General features: G+C 61.9%; 1 protein-coding gene across 4 annotated transcripts in view; it reads left to right on the top strand.

Moving 5' to 3' along the window:
• DPP6 (dipeptidyl peptidase like 6) overlaps nucleotides 1-13,827 on the top strand; it is an 864,911-nt gene that overhangs the window by 760,037 nt on the left and 91,047 nt on the right. The gene's annotated exons all lie outside the window — the stretch shown is intronic.

Below are 13,827 nucleotides of genomic sequence, written 5' to 3'. Positions count from 1 at the left end.
CGATTTAAGACGACAAAACACGGAAATCAGAGAACCGAGCAGCTACTCAATGTCTTCATTCGAGAGCTCGTTAAACCTTTTCCCAAATGTCCTTCCTTCAAGGTATTACCCATACGTGGTCTCCAGTCTCTTCTCCCCTTTCTGTCTTTCACCAGATCCTGCAAGGTAAGACCCAGCGTAAGCTCGTCCCACTGGGGAGACTTACAAAGTCGCTAGAGGAGAAGCTGATGATTCGAATGTTTGTTGTTCTCTCCATACTTGGTCACCTCCCTGAGGACCCATGAAAGACAGGTGTCCGGGCTTCCCTGTCCAGCTCTGATGGGCAAAGCCTTCCCTCCCATGTGGCAGGGCGTGGAGGGTGGGCGCCCACGGAGCAGGACCCTCCAGTCAGGCTCTGTGGCTCCCCCCGCCGGACAGCCATTCGGCACCCCTAGCCTGTGGCTTCTCTGCCTGCCTGGGCATCTCGTAAGCCCTGGCAAGGACTTCGGGGACCCCCACGTGGCTCTGGAACTTAAGGGGAGAGAGACCTCAGGGCTTGGCATCTGCTCCCCAAAATCCTCCACATGCCAGAAATTCTCCTTTATCCCGAAGACAAATTAAGGTTTCTGGGGGCTCTTCAGGAAGCATGACGTGTCCTACCTGGATGACCACGTGCATTAAAACAAAATAGAGCCAGACACGCGACAGAAAGCAGCACAGTCGAGGCGGGGGTTTTCCTAACTGCCCCGGTCCGTCCAGCGGCTTCCCTAGCTCCGCGCCCTCTCCAGCACGGGCGGGTGCAGGCTGTGCGGGCCGGGGTTTCACAAGAACTACTTTCAGTTCCTTAGAGCATTTAACTGAGTCTGGAAAAATCATCATTAAGGGAAAGGAAAGCTGAAAAGGGAATTGAAAACCACATAAAGAGAGTTTGGGGAACCGGGAACCACCTCTGCAGCATAAAGGGCCTCGGCTGACTGCGGCCCGCGCAGTGCAGGAGCGGGAAAGGGACGGATGCTTTCCGCCCTGAGATGGCCCGCAGCAGGCCCGCACCCAGACGGAGGACACGAGCTACAGAGGCGGCGGGAGTGCCTGAGTGCGCGTGCAGATGTGTGTGTGTTCGTGTGTGCATGCGTGTGTGAGACGGAAAGCTGGATTCCAAGTAACTGCTTAATTAAACACCTACTTTAACGAAAGCGTGAGGACGTCGCGTTTACTTGCGCCGAGTGTCACGGTCTCCCCGTGGCGTTGCCGGGCTCTTAGAGCGCTGCCCTTCCCGCACAGTGTGCGGGAGCCCCCCCCCATCCGGATGCGGCACAGCCCGGGCTCGCCCAGCTCACCCCGACGTGTGGAGCCCAGGGCACCGTCCAAGGCCACGGATGACCCACCCCCAAAGGCAGCTCCTTGAAAATGTCCTGTTGGTGGACTACAGCGGCAGAGAGAGCGCGGTGTCTCCCCGGCCCCAGGATGATCAGAGGGAGAGCGGGAGAAGCCGCAGCTTAGCAGCCAGTGGTCGGGATGAAAACCTGTTCCACGGGTGGGGCCTGGACCAGAATCAGACCCTGAGGAAGTCAGTCCTCCCTCCCTGGAGAGGCGGGGGCCGCGCTGCCCTCTGGTGGCGGGCCTGGGGGTACGGGCGCCCGGTGCAGGAGCAGGTGCTGGGCCGAGGCGGCCCCAGGTGGCCGACAGCTCCAGTGAGATGAGATGCTCGCGGTGTGTAACACGCAGGTCCCGCGGCGCGGATCAGCGGGGGAGCCCGCCTCGCAAGGGGAAGGCTCCACTTGCCTCCCCGCTCGACGTTCAGGTTTCTCTTTCAACCCCGTTCGTTCTGCTCCCGGCGCCTTGGATAAAACGTTGAGCGGCAGCAGAGAGGCGGAGGACGCGGGCAGGAAGGACCAGTTTTCTGTATTTAGAACGAGGCCGTTTATTTCTGAACGCAGATCTATCAGGCACGTCGTTTATGTCTCCTGCGACTTCCCGGGACCCTGATTCCTCGGGGTGCTCTGTAGTGGGGGCGGAGGGAGCAGGCCCTTACGCACCGTCAGGACCCAGGGCCGCGTCCCTTAGGACCGGCCAGAGCCCCTTCCCAGGGCACGGCATTACCGTCTGCGTCTTGCCTCGCTGAGAGGCGTCGCTCCGCGGAAGGATTCTCCAGATGCGCACGCCCAAGCCGCGGCCTGGGAGAAGCGGGGCCGAGGAGACCGGCTGTGGCCCGGCTCTGCGCTCAGCCAGCCCGGCAGGTGGTGGAGGGCACGGCGGGCCCAGAAGAGAGGCGAAGCCGGGCTCTGCCGCATCCTGGTGTTCTGGGTCAGTGACTCAGCCCTCAAAGCTGCCGTTGGATCGAGCTTCCCGCTTCCAGCGAGCTGTCAGCATGCTCGGGCCTCGGCCGCCGCCTCTGTAAAATGGGGTAGCAGCCGCCGCCGTCCCCGTGGGAGGATCCCGGCCGCTGTGGGCCGTGCGTGTCCAGTCACGCCTCGGACAGACCACACCGGGCTGGGGGCCCCTGCCCTGCCCGTCCCCCTCGATCCGGGGAAGCCCCGGGAACACAGGCCACCGCAGCACCAAGTTGGGTGTCGGCTGCTGTGGCCACTGTCATCCGCACAGAGAGAAGAAACCAACGGGAGAAGGATGAGCCCGAGCCCAGGGGAGTGCGGGCCCATGAGAGGAAGCAGAGACCGTTGTTCACGTCGGTGCCGTGGGAACATCTGGGAGGACGTGGCCCCGCCGGTCCTCTCTGCGGGCGAGGGCACCTTCCGTCCGAGCTCCAGCGGCACCACTTAGAAGAACACTCTGTCGGCCCAGAGTCCCGCAGGAAGCCCCAGCCCCCAGTCTTTGGAGCGGGACACGGCCCGCCGTCTCCGTGAGAGGGAGAAAGCGGAGCTCTCGCATTTGCAGTGAGGACGGGGCCTGTGAGCCCAGCCTGACCCAGCTGGGGACTGGTTCTCGGAGCCCCCTGGTGAGAGAACCCCCGGTGAGAGCCCCCAGGTCGACTGTGCCCTTCTTTGGGAGAAGCTCCATGACAAGCACTAGTAAATGGAAGTTCCTGCCTGTGATTATTTTATTCTCACAGTGACAAACAGCCGCAACCGTTCCTGTCCCTTGGCTTTGGACCACACCTGGCCACAAAGCACGAGGAGAGAACAGAGCACAGGGACGTTTGGCTAGACGGGAGGCTTCTGTAAGCTGCTTGGATTTTGGCAGAGGGACAGTTCCCTGGGATGGCTGCTCGTCACCGTAAAAAGAAGCCAAATTCTTCTGCCGATCGCTGCACAAAATCAAACATATTCATACAGCGGATCCTATAAAACAAAACTAAAATGCACTCTTTATCTTGGAAAAAGACTCGCCGAGAGGACGAGAAATAAATCATCAGATCCCTTCCCCTCTGTGTTCATAGCCGGTGAGTCCGTGATCGTCATACGGGGTGATCTCGGAAGGGAAACGCTGCGGGGGGACGGCAGGAGGGGACAGGACGCCCTGGGGGACTGAACTAACAGGGAGACCCCTTAAGCTCCCTCCGAGGCCATGCCCCTTGGCACTGTCTCCCAGGCCTGCAGTGGGCTGGGGGCAGAAGCCGGTCCACCTTCCTCTGCACCAAAGGGCTGGGTTAGAGGCGGCCCAGCCCCATTCCGTTGGCATCTCCCTCCTAGCACAGTCTGCCCTACGGTGCATGTGGCCTGTTCCACCGACTGGATCTGAAGTCCCAGGTTCTTGGAATGCGGTGAACCCGCAGTTGCCCAGAAATGGAAGCTGAGTGTCCCGTGCAGCTGGTGTCCAGGTCGAGTCGGGCTTTGGAGTCTGGTGGCCTCCACTGCCTCAACGGCTTCGCGGGCGTCTGAGTCTCAGTGCGTCGGGCCCTGGGCAGCTGCCGCCATGTCCGCATCCGTGCCACGGGAGCAGTGGCACGGGGAGACGATCGGGAGAACGGTGTGACCCCCCGCGGCCCCCGCGGCCCCGGTCCTGTCTTGGGCACTCAGCCGACTGCAGCTGTCATTCAAGCGCCAGTTGTCACTGTCAGGAAACACCCCGTGTTCGTGAAAAATGGAACAATCTGTGTTTCTTGACACTGCGTGAAGCCAGCCTTCCTCCCGGCTTGTTGGTACCGGCCCGCAGAACGGGGACACAGTTGTCCTCGTCGGCTTGGGACTTCGGGACGGCGTCCTCCTTGGTCGATGCTCCGGCCCCGTCTGTACAACACATGGGAAGTGATCCGTGGCAAGCGCAGCAGCGGACAAACCGTGGGGGCTGGCGGCACTAACGGTCCAGCGGCTGCCGCCTCGCGGGTCGCGGCACCACGTGGGCCCCTCGGTCGTCCAAGGTATCGATTCACTGTAATGATGAGAATGAATGGACGACGGGCCCCGAGCGAACGGTGGTGTCTGGTTTGCTTGTGTGAAGGGGAAGAGCCGGAACTCTCTCCAGGAGGGAGCAGCCCACCTGCCGGTGGGGGGGGATGCGTGGAGCCACAGAAAGGCCCCGGGCCGGCGCGGTGTGGGGAGACAGGTTAAAGGGAACCCGCTCTCCCTGTCTCCACCGTGTTCCCACCTGTCCCTGCCCACACCGTGTCCTCGAGGGTGAGCAGACCCCGGAGCGCCCGTCCCCAGCATTCTCGACACCGGCAACGTCCAGAACTGTCGTCGCCAAAGTTGCCGCCGGAACCGTGACCCTGTGGCGTGTGGTGCCGTGGGCCCTGCGTGAGGGGGAAGGGGCAGCCCTGTGACCTTGAAGATCTGCAAAGGACCTTTCTGCCCTGGGTCTCCCTCCTGCTTCTCACTCCTTTGCTCCTTCCGTTTCGTGGGTGAGGGATGTGAGGGCTCGAAGGCCTGGGCTGGGGCCGCTGGTCTGGGCCGGTGGGATTGTACCGGTTTCTGTGACTTGCCGCGGCCGCTCCGGGAGGGGGAGTCAGTAAGAGCAGGTTTGCGGTGCCTGCGTTCATTCTGGATTGCCCGTGGCTACAAACCGCAGGCCGTGCGCCGGTCACGCCACCAGCTGGGTGACGTCGGACGGTGTCGAAGGGGACGGCCGCGTTGGTGGAAGGGGTGATCAGGTGTAGGATGGGAGGCAGGAGAGAAACGGTAAGAATGGCAACGCTGCCGGGCCGGGCGTGGGCGCAGAAGGGCGGGTCGGCTGTTGTCCCCGACCGAGTGTAGGAGGCAAAGGCAGGCTTGTCTGCAGGGAGTGGCCTTCGGGGAGGGGGTCTGTGGGGTTCCGGGCTCCCGCCACAGGGCGTTCTCCAAGGACTGGCAGAGGAGCCGCAGCCTACGGAGGCGTGGGCTGAGGGTCGGACCCTTCTCGGGCCCAGGGGCTCCCGAGCCCCTCGCTTCTCCGCGATGGCCCACCTGACCGGCGGCTCTGTGGCTCTGAACAGCAGGACGTGCCGAAAGCAAGTGAGGGCGGGGGGGGGGGGCGCAGGTGCTGCTCTGGAGGGGGGGATGCTGGCCGTGGAGGGGAGGGAACCGGACGCCGGGCAGGGCTGCCGAGGGGCAGGAGTGTTTTCCGGCACCTTCCGAGCCTTCCTCATGCCGAAACGTGCGATCATAGACCACTACGCAAAGCTGCGCCCAGGCAGGGGTCCCTCTGCGTCAGCCTCTTCCAGGGAACCAGCAGGTGTTTCCTACCTGCGGGCATCCCCCCGCCCCCGGGTCGAGCCCCTCAGGCCGGAGGCAGCGGGCACCACAGCAGCTTTCAACGGACGCGGTGGCTGGGCTGTCCCCGAGCTGGTCCCTGCCTCTCACTCCTCCTGTCTCCCTCCCACGGCCCCCGTCTGGAAAGGGCTGTCCAGCTGCAGCCCGTGGTCAGCACCCATTTGGAGGGGTGACCGCATGTCCTTGGGCTAAGGCACAGCCCGGAGCGGCTTCAGTTCGAGCTGGGATAACCATCCCGGACCATGCGGGGACAGGAGTGGGCGGCAGGGAAGGGTTGGTAATATATTTTCCCCAAGACACTAAACCAATCACTGTATGGATTATTGAATTAATATCAAAGCCGGTCGGCATATGAGGGCAGAGCACTGTCTCTTTCTCACATGGAGTGCATTTCGGGAGCTGAACTTAAAACAGCGTTTGGCCGGTGCCCTGGGGCGCCTGCGGCGGGCTGTCTCAGCGCCCTCCTGTAGGAGGCTCAGACTGGGGATGTGAGATCGGCCGGTGCAGTCCCTGGCCGCGTCCACCTTGGGTCCTGTTCGGTGGGTGCACGGGGTCTGGGACTGCCGGGGCCGCAGGACACCGCAGGCAGACGTGGTCGTGTGCCACGTTTTCCACGGATCCACTGGCTCACCCAGTAGCAAACCGCTTAGACTTTTCCCGTTGGGTTTCCTTGGAGGTGGGGACGGCCGGGGCAGGAGCGGTACCTACCGAGGTGTCCGTGTCGAGGGTTGGGGGCGCCCCTGCTGACCCAGGAGCGAGCACGTTCGCCTGCGCGGTTTGGCGGGAAGGGGGAGCCGATCGGCGCTGCCCGGACGCGCGGTCAGAGCAGGGCCCGGCATCGGCCCTGCCTTCCCAACGCTGATCCTCACCGCCTGGTTTTTATAAGTCGGGAGGACTTGGGGCGGGGGACTGCGGGGGCTTCGTGACAGAGGAAACGTCATTTTGCAGCTGCTTTACAAAGCGTGCAGTGAATATCCCCACGACCCTCCTAGGCCCCGACTGGCCGGCGTGTGCCCCGCAGTCTGTCCCAGCGAGGCCGGAAGACCGGCTGGGGTCCCGTACGGAAGCTGCTCTTTGGTTGTTCAGTTTCCAGGACCCACGAGGATCCCCTGACCTCAAGGCGTTTTGTGACCAGATGCCCGGGCTCTCCAGACACGAGGCCAGAGGGTCGGTCTGGTCCTAGGCGCGTGTCCTGCTTGCCTTTCTTCTGCCCCCTCGTTGGGCTCCACTATCCTGTGATGCTGGACGTTAGGGGGCACCGACAGGGCCCAGACACCAGGTACTCACGGGCGTCGGCTGCTGGAACTCTTACAACGACGGCCCGAGAGGTAGATGCCGTTTTCTTCCCCATCTACAGATGAGGAAACAGGTCACTCAGCTGGCAAGTGGTGGGGCCAGACTTTGGATCTCCCAAGCCCAGCTCCAGAGTCCATCCTCCTGAGCTCCACACACCCAGCCTCTGTGGGGCGGCGTGCTATTCCCGAAAGCCTTGTCTCCTCGGTCCCTCTCCAGGAAGCCTTCCAGGATGGTCCTTGTCACTGTCCCCATCCACTTTGTGACATTGGATTTGGCCCCGGTGCTACACGTGAGCGATTAGGAGAGAACGAAAGAGAGTGCGGTGTGCCCCGGTCAGCATCGTCCTTCCCCACTGACCTCTCCTCCCTCCGGGAACCAGACACGGCCTCCATCCTGCGCACTGGCCGTGACGGTGACGGCCCGGCAGGGATCCGCAGAATGCCTGCCCGAGTCCCTGGCCTCTGCCCCCTGCTCCAGACCTGCACCCGACCCCTCCCTTCCTCAGGGTCTCACACGATCTTTAAGCGTATCCAAGGTCACTGTAGAATAAAGGCGCCGTCTTATGGGGCTGCCGTGGAGGACAGAGGGGGCATCTTTGTTCAAGCTGTTCTTCCAGACGCGCCATGAGACTCTTGCCTCTCCCGGGGGTCAGACCTTCCTGCCAGAAGCCCGTTGTCTCCTCCGTCGTCCAGAGCACGCGTCACGGTGCCTGGGTAGCTGGGGGTCGGCGGGGTCGCAGGGATGGGAAATCTTGGACGTGCAGGATAGGAACGTGGACACCAAGGAGGGGTCCTGGCTCCGCTCGCTCGCGGCGGGATGTTTAGGGCCGTGGAGCCTCGCGAAGGAAGCCCCCAGTCTGCAGGGAGGGCAGCAGGCAGAGCGCGGCCACGGAGCAGGCTCCAGCAGCCCCAGGGTCCGCGTCCTGGCACGCACCGGCCTCCCCTCAGCCCCCCAGTCTCGCCGGCAGTGCCCCGGGCCCAGGCTCACTTTCGGGCTGTGGTAGACGCACACGGTTTCCAGTAGATGCGGCCACGGCAAAGCCCCACTTGGGGTCGGTGGTTCCAGACTCGGGACACAGCGTGGCCTTGGCTCTGGCGACCTGCCTTCCGGAACCTGCTCCAAGAAGCTCCGCGGACATCCAGGTCAGGGCGCCAAGCAGTCAGGGTGGTGCCGCGTGAGCATGGCCACGCGTCCGTGGCCGCACCTGGTTGTACTGGAGCCGGAGACACGGCCCGTCCCGGGACGTCTGAGCACCTGTCGCGTGTGTGGTGGGCTCTTGGGAGGAATGGAGCGCGGGTCAGGTTTTCAGATACGGGGAGCCTTTCAAACCGAGTTAAAATGGGATTCCTGCCTTGTGCTTCTGTGAGGGGGCACTCACATGCAGCAAGGGGCTGACTCTCGCCTCACTGTCGAGGGAAGGGGGCCCAGAGGGTGGGTCGGAGGCAGAGTCCAGCTCCCTCTGGTAGCGTGTGGGCCTAGAAGTAGCAGGTGGGAGCCAGGCAGTCTCCTGGGCGACCGTATCTCTCGGTGGGCTTTTCTCCCACTGATCCTTCTTTCTCTGCTGGGACAGCGGAGGCCCCAGTGTGGCAGGGCCTGAGCCATGAGCTCCTGCAGCCCCCGTAAGCCACGCCGGCCTCAGCCGGGTCTCCAGGTCTCCGTGCTCTTCTCCGCAGAACACACGCCCTCCGGCCCCCCGCTTACCTAACTCTGCCTGTGTTTGATGATCGCTCGATGATCTCCCTGATGAGGACCTCTCACACTTTAAATACCTCCTTCACATGGCGCGGTCATGTGGCAGGGCGGAGGGGGTGAGCTTTCTCTGCTGCCAAAACGAGGAGGGGCCAGCACGAGGAGCGACCCCAGGGCCAGGCCACTGCACCGGAACAGAGACCAGAGGCCCCATGTCGCTGCCGCCTTCTGCCCCCCGAGCCTGATGCAGCCCAGCCCTTAGTGGGGTCTGCAGCCTTTCCCCACTTCTCTGGCTCCGTGGAGACCACACGAAAGCCACCTCCCCCAGACAGAAGCTGGAAATCCGGCTGACGGCGTCGTCTGGCTCGAAGTGTCGAATGAGTGGCGGTCCCCGTGCAGACAGCCATGACCGTGGCTTAGTGCCGGTCCTGGCTGAGGTCGTGTGGGGAGAGCTTGGTGGTAAACACCCCGTGTCCAGGGGGCGGGCAGACCCGGGCTTTGTCCTGCGGGGGACTAAGTCTACGAGCGAGTTACCCAGATGTGCGGCTGCGGGAGGACTGAGTAAAGTACTTGCAACCACGTCTGGCCCACGACGTCCCTGTATGAGTATTCGTTGGACGCAAGAGGACGTTCTGACGTCTGACCGGGGTGCGGGAAGGGTCCCACGACAGTGAGTACCCAGCGTGTAGCGGCATCAGAACGGGGCGGGGCGGGGGGCGTGGGACTCGGCCCAGCACACACCGCGTCAGGCCCGCACACACGTGTGCACACCCGGGAAGCAGGGGCGCCTGCTGTTCAGGTGAGGCCCAGGGTACAGCACCCCTGCGGGCCGGTCTGACCCACAAATCTGGCCCACTGAGTTTCAGGGAGAATTCGGCCGCCTCGGACCCCCTCGCTCAGGAGCGCTCTTCTACAGACGTGGAGGCGGGCGTCAGGGACCCGTGTGGGCAGCGCCGGGCATAACCTTGCCCAAGCTGCCGGCAGCCCCCGAAACACAGTGCCGCCCCCCCGGGTGGCTTTCCACCACAGAAGCGTGTTGTCTCAGTCCCATAGGCTGGACGTCTGACATCAGGGTGTCCCAGGGCCCTTCTCCCTCCGAGACTCCACGCAGAATCCTGCCCCATCTCTACAGGCTCCTGCTGGCTGGCAGCCCTCGGAGTCCCTTGCCTTGTAGACACATCTGGACATCGTCTCCATCTGTCTCTGGGGCTCTTTTCCTGTCCTCATAAGGACCCCAGTCAGATGGGACTGGAGCCCTCCCTCCTCCAGGACAACCTCCAGTAAAGGACACCTGCAGTGACCTTGTTTCCAAATAAGGTCACAGTCCCAGGCACCAGGGGTTAGGACACAGCATATCCCTTCAACCCACCACACGGTTTAAAGGGGAACCTGTGATTCTCCTGTTCAATAAGGTCTCCCCCTACGGCGAGCTGGGAGGCACACGTCACTGGCACCAAGGACGCTGACAGTTTCAAAGTACGACGCAGTTTTGATCGGACACGGGCTGTTTGTCAAATTGGCCATTCTGTACTTTTAAAGATTTATTTATTTGAGAGGGAGAGAGAGAAGCAGCAGGGAGGGGCAGAGGGAGAGGAAGTGAGACTTTTTTTTTATGATTTTACTTATTCGTTTGAGAGAGAGAGAGAGCGTGAGAGCCGAGAAGGTCAGAGGGAGAGGCAGACTCCCCATGGAGCCGGGAGCCCGATGCGGGACTCGATCCCGGGACTCCAAGATCATGACCCAAGCCGGAGACAGTTGCCCAACCAACGGAGCCACCCAGGCACCCAGGAAGTGAGAATTTTTCAGCAGACTCCCCGCTGAGCACAGAGCCCAATGCGGGGGAGGGAGGGCACTCGATCCCAGGACCTGAGATCATGACCTGAGCCGAAACACTTAACCACGCACCACCCAGGAGCCTAAAGTCGGTCATTCTTAACCAGAATGTACACCAGACCTGCCCCTGGAGGTTTTGCAGAAAAGACACCTATGCCCGCCCCTCCCCCAAAGCCCGCCCGACCCCAGCCTTGACCCCAGGAAACAGACTGTTCTGCCTGGAGTGGAGCTTGGGTCTGCACTGAAAATTGTGCACCACCCCCCACAACTGTTCCTGCGAACAGCCCTGGTGATGCCAGGCTCCCGCCGTGGGGCCACACAGGGTCCCCTCTCCAGCCACACCTGCCAGCCACTCGGGGTCACAGGAGAATTCCTCTTCTTTGCTGGATCGGCCTGTCTCACCTTGAGCCCAGAGAGATCGTGTCCTTCCGGATAAGCCCTGACATTGACTGTCATGAGCCAGTAACATTCACACAGCGGAGTTGGCTTCCTTAAGACGCAGTGACAAGACGTGAGGGACGTCGGCCCGGGTCTCACTGTGAGCTTCGGCGTGTGGATGGAGCTTTCCGCCCTTTGACGGGGGGCGGTCGGGACTCGTTGATGGCTCCAAATGTATTTTTCTTGTTTGACTCTAAAATGGTCCCTGGACAGGACAGGCAAGGTGAAGGCAACATTCAGAGTCCAGTTTCGCAAGTGATTCGTCCGCGCTCAGAAGGGCGAGCTTCCTGTCGCACAACGAGGGCTCCTGCAGTTAATTTAGCCGGGGGAGGTTCTTGTGTTTTTTTTCCTCCGCAGAACTCTGTCCCGAAGCTGCTTTCGGTTCACCGGATTTAAGCCAACTGCCTCATTAGGCTGGAGACCTGAAGAAAACGTTTGCAGAATAGGGACGTTCGTAATTAACCAAAACCGCCCACATTTCATCTGCCTGGTCCTTCTCCCCTTAGTTCCTTGTACCTCATTATCTCTTTATTGAGAATCTAACACAGAAAACTAAAAATGCCAGAGAACAGTGTGTTAAGGGGCATTCGGGGAAAGTAGGCCATGGCCCCTGGTCACGTGGGGCCCCGCCCAGTGTTGTCCATCGTCTCACCACGGGATGGAATCAGAAGGAACTAACACAGCCCGGTGTCTGCCCCCCTGCACTGTGGGGGCTCTGAGCTCCCTTCCCCCCGCACCCGTTGCAGTCGGAAGTGACCCTTTTCTTTTTTGCATCCAGATCCTCTGCACGGCGCATCGAGCTCAGTGGCGAGGCGCTGGCTTTGCTGATGGAGGGGACAGAAACAGAGGACTCTCTCTCTCCCCAGAGTCAGGCCAGGCCTTCCCTCGTGTCCATTCTGTCTCCTGAGGGCGAGTCTGGAAGCAGGATGCACACAAGAAGGGGGCAGGGGATGGGAAGCGGGCTTCCTGGCAGGCCTGGCCCCCACCCCGTGCTCCCACACCCGGGGCCTGACCTGGGCGTGGTGCCAGCCTCCCCTTTTAGGAGATTGCTCGCGCTGGCGTTTGTTTTCGTCAAAACCTTCATTTACAAAGGCTGGACACTCCTGAGCCTACCGTGAGTCCCGGAGGGCAGAAACCACAGATCTCGGATCTCGGGCCGACTCGGCTTCCTGCCTGAGCCCGTTCCGGCTTCCCCTCACCTTGACTGGCCCCTCCCCCCAGCCCTGCAGCGGAGTGACTGAGCAGAATCAGCCACAAAGTGCATCGCAAATGGTGCCTGTGTTTTTCCAGCAGACCATCTGCTGGGTCTGTTACTCACGTCCGGCGCCAAGCCGCGGAGCCAGGTGGCTCCCTGTGCCCGCACTTCCCAACCAGCTCATTCCAGACCCACACCTGAAAGTCACGTTGCCGGCTGCCGGAGACGCTGGAAACTTCCAGGCTCCGGAGAGGCAGCCTTCTCCCTTTTGTTGTTGTTCCCAACCTCAGGAGACCTTCGGGCGCCCGTGGGCTCTGGAGAACTCTGGAGCCCTTTCGAGGGCTGCCCCAAGATGGCAGGCCACGGGAGGTGGGGCTGTTCGGGGCGGCGGCCGTGCCCTCGGAGGGCAGAGGCTCGAACTGAGGACTCTGGGGCCCTTCAGCTATTGTCCGCTGAATCCCGCTTTCCGACCTGGGGTGCATTCGGGGGACAGGAGTGCGGGGTGTTGGGTGAGACTCAGCCATCCGGTGAGCAGCCCCGTAGCAAGACAGCCTTCCTTGAGTGGCAGCTGGCGGCCTGGGGGGGCACCTGCAAGCCAGGGAGGAGCTGTTCTCAGGGAGAAGGGTGCAAACGTGGGGTTCCTTCCCCCCAGAGACCAGGCCAGCAGGCCCAGGCTGGAGGAAGGGCTGCGCCGTCGGGACCCGGGACCAAGGGTTTGTGGCCTGCCCACTTTCAGGCCTGGGCTTGGCACTGAGCGTCTCCATGACTGGTGGCAGCAGGGTCCCCAGGACATGGCCATGAGCCCCAGTGTCCACCCTGTGGCCCTCTGACCCCCACCGTGGAGGCGGTACCACTCCCTCATCGTCCCCGCGTGGTCCTCTCCTGCGGCCAGCTGGCCTTGCCTGTGTCCTTGCCTATGTCCCCACGTACCGTGCTGTCCCTTGGGTCACAGTGCTCAGTTCATTTTCTCGCCATGATCTCGGGGCCCTGCACTGCCTGTCACCACGGGCACACGGAGCCGGGGTCTGGGACACACCAGAGAGCGACCGGTTCAGTGCGCATCATGTTACGTGATCCTATAATTAATCTGACTGTGACTCTAAAAGCAGATCTGGAGGGAAGTCAATGACGATGTCTACAGACCGTGCAAAGACAGTCCCCGCACCTAGGAGCAGGGGTCTGGGGCCCCCAGACTCGGTGCCCCTGGGGAAGGCGAGAATGCACTGGAACCGTTCCTTCTGGAGTAGACGACGGGTCCCACAAGACTCAGCCGTAGCGAAGACTCATTAACCCAGATGCTTGGCTGCAATGACACGACAATGGGGGAGCCGTGACCATGGTCACGTGTACTTCTGCCCCGTTCCTGCCGCAGCCGGGGAAGGTCATCTACGGCCAGGGGGTGCCTAATCTGGGGGCCGTGCTGACCTCTGAGCTCACTCCCGTTCCGCACGGCCATTCCCGAGGGGGCGCGTGTGTGGACATGGGTCCCCGGCGTCCCCTGGGAGCCGGCACGGGGTTTTCTAGCTCCGGGACAGCGTCCCTTCTCCCTTGGTACTGCCCGCGGGGCCCTGCCGCCGCGTGCATTGACTTCCTGTGGTTCCGCTTCTTTAAAGCGTCTTAAAATAATAACTCGCCGTGGTGCAATAATCATTCGATTGAAAAAGCACATGTTGGACTCACAGGGTTCAAATTCGGGCAAAATAGAAACGTTTGGCAGCTCTCGAGCTTCTGTTCAGGGGGACCTCGATTCAGCGG

This window comes from Meles meles, chromosome 10 (genome assembly GCF_922984935.1).
Source record: "Meles meles chromosome 10, mMelMel3.1 paternal haplotype, whole genome shotgun sequence".
NCBI classification, from domain to species: Eukaryota; Metazoa; Chordata; class Mammalia; order Carnivora; family Mustelidae; genus Meles; species Meles meles.
Note: the sequence above shows the minus strand (reverse complement) of the source record. Positions and strands in the feature narration are given on the sequence as shown.